Here is a 3514-nt window from a genome sequence, read left to right on the forward strand (position 1 = left end):
ATATATAAGTAGTAGATTTAAATATATTTAAAAATAATATAAGTAATACTATACTTAGTATGCTTTAAAATAGTAAAAACTACATAAAAAGTACTACATATCATATTACAATAATTAACAATTATTTGACACTTTCAATTCTATCAATGCCATATAAATTAGGATAAAAAAGGTAACATTTATATTCAAAAATAATATAAGTAATACTATACATTACAATAATTAATAGCTTAAATATTTAAAAGTTATATAACATATTTAATTGACTCTCTAAATTCTATTGGTACCACATAAAATGGATTATATGATAAACATATATTGCTTGAAATTGACGAAAAAGAAACTATAAATTACAATAATTAACAAAATAAATTGTCGGCTCCAAAAAATCTATCAATTAAGAACATATATTGTTTCAAATTGACAAAAAAGAAACTATAAATTACAATAATTAACAAAAAAATTCTCTCGGCTCCAACAAATCTATCAATTAATGCCACATAAATTGGGACATGGAAAATAACATATATTCTTTAAAAATTAAGTTCAAAATGTACTATAAAATACAATAATTAACAACTTAATATAGTAAAGAGACATATAAAAAATGGTTAATATTTGAAATTTTGCATGTGCCACGTAAATTAGAACAAAGAGAGTAATAAATATTATTTTCAAAATTCTGTAAAAAAAAGGTACTACAAATCACAATAGCTAACAATTTAAAATATTTTTAGAATCATATAAAAATTTCAATAACTTCTCGAATTTCATAATATATGACATAAGAAGAGGGAATAACCAATATAAATGACATATAAAATGAAATGGAGAGAGTATTAGTTTTTGAAAATGGAAAAGGACAAAACACATATAAAATTAAAAGACATATAAAAAAAAGTTGGTTTAACTCTCAAACATAAAAAGTAACATATGTTATTAAAAACTTTAATAAAAAGTACTATAATTTACAATAAATAATAACTTAAAATATCTACAAGACAACAAAAAAAAGACTAATTTTTGTACTGCTTGTGTCACATAAATTAGGATTGGGATGATTTTAAAATTTTAATTTTGGTTATACATTATAAAATAGCCGAAAAATTGAATGATATAATTTTTTTAAAAATAACCGAATGAATCGTCCTATCGATAACCCTAATGTTACTTCTACTCTGTTTATTTTTACTTAAATTTAGAAAGATATGTTTCATTTCTACCCTCAATCTTATCGCTACATTTATTTGCTATTTGAAATTGAAATTAAAAAGACAAATGACAAATAAGTTTTTATATTAGCTCACTTATGAGCAAAATATATTATAACAATCTTTACTAATTTTATAACAATACATAAACTATACTCTCTCCGTCCCATATTAGATGGGCACTTCCAACTTTACACGGTGAGTAAGAAATCATTAATACATTGGAAGACTTCACCATTTTGCCCTTTGTTTATATCAATGCACATTGAAATGAGTTACCAAAAATACACATACAATATAGGAATGGTCATATTAATTGTAGGGGTAAAATGGAAAAGAATTAATTAATTCTATCCTAATTTAATAAGTGCTCAAATAATATGAAAAACATTTTTTTACTAAGATTCTCATCTAATATGGGACGGAGAGAGTAACAATATAACTTTATTAATGTTGGGTCCGGGCAGCGCCCGGGCTTTCTTTACTAGTGTGTGTATATATATATATATATATATATATATATACCTCAATTAGACATATTTTATAAAAAAGAACTCAAATCATATTTTTTAATAGTATTTTTTTAAAAAAAAAAATAATATACTCATATATTTGAGGTAATATATATATATATATATAGAGGTTTCCTACTTTGTCTTACTACTAATTGTGACACTCCAATTTCATGACCTCCAAGTGAATGCGCCGAGATAATAATATAAGAAGTTAATAAAATAAACTCTATTTATAAGTCAAAAAAAAAACTTGTAAAGCAAAAAGGAAAAGATAACAACTATCTAAATTTAATTTGTCGATAATGTTAAAAGTTCCTTTTGTTCGTAGAATAATGTCAGAAGATCAAAAGATTGCATCAAATTAATCCTCTGCAAATTGTGGTGCAATATTAATGTTTCTGCAATTAAAAGCTTGAGAGGAGATTATTAACTTTTTGTACCAAAAATGATGTAAGATTAACTTTGAGTGAAAGGAAAACAAAACCTTTCTACTTTTTTACTTTGCCTTTTGAATTTCCTGATAATTATAATGAATGTGTTCAAAATATTATATTAATTTTTTTATCCACAAGCACTTTAAACTAATTAGTTAATTATAAATATTTAAAACTAAGGTGTAAAAAGTCTTATTGTTTATATTTTGAAAATCAAGATATTTATGAACATAACTACTATTTTTATATAGAGTTTAATTTTTTCTTCATACATAACTTATCCACCATTATCTAATGTTATATGTTTCACCTTCTTCTTTTTTTTGAAAAAAAAAAGGTATACATTTTATCACATTCATTCTTAAAGATGAAAGTTAATGTATATGTAAAATTATAAGTACAAAGAACAAAAAAAAAAAAGATACACATGAGTAAGACAATTAGACTTTTTTTTTTTGCATTTGTCTCTATAATGAAAATTGAATATTTGAGCATACAAAATAAAAATATGAAATTAAAACAAGTTGCTAACAAAACAACAATTCAACTATAAGAGGAGAGATAAAAAAATCTTATTATAATTCAAATTACTACAAATAAGTATAAAACTAATACCAAGCTCCGATACTTCAGTAGTTAAATTCTTGTCTATTCTCAATGACTGTATAAGGGGATTACAACTTTCACCACAAATTGTGACATTATTTTACCTGTTTAGAGCTCCTATACACAATAATTGTAGGAGTAGTAAATAAAAGTCTTTCTTGGAAAAGTTAAATTTATAGGACAAATTACAGAAACATGAAAAGCCACATGGAAAATTGAAAGCTCAAATACTATTAAAATAAATATAATGATTCTTTCATTGTCTTTATAATAAATAACTAATAATTCAAATAATAATTAAAATATTATTATTTAATTAATTAGATGTTTAATTTAGCCTATAGGTAAAATGGTAATCTAACTTTTCATCTTTGGATCTTCCCAAAAATTATGAAAACATGAAAAGTCACATTGAAAATTGAAAGGTCAAATACTATTAAAATAAATATAATGATTATTTCATTATCTTTATAATAAATAACTAACAATTCAAATAATAATTAAAATATTATTATTTAATAATTTATTAATTAGATGTTTAATTTTGCCTAGGGGTTTAATAATCTAACTTTTCATCTTTGGAGCTTCCCACAAAAATGTGTTATCAAATAGAAAATGCTTAAATCAACAATATTAATTTTACCAATTACATTTCATGTATTAAATAAAATACATAAAAATGGATTGAGCATTTGGCATCAAACAAGAAGTATGTGAAATTAATTAAGATAATATAGTCTCTTAACTC

The sequence above is a fragment of the Solanum stenotomum genome, chromosome 9, assembly GCF_019186545.1.
Source record: "Solanum stenotomum isolate F172 chromosome 9, ASM1918654v1, whole genome shotgun sequence".
NCBI classification, from domain to species: Eukaryota; Viridiplantae; Streptophyta; class Magnoliopsida; order Solanales; family Solanaceae; genus Solanum; species Solanum stenotomum.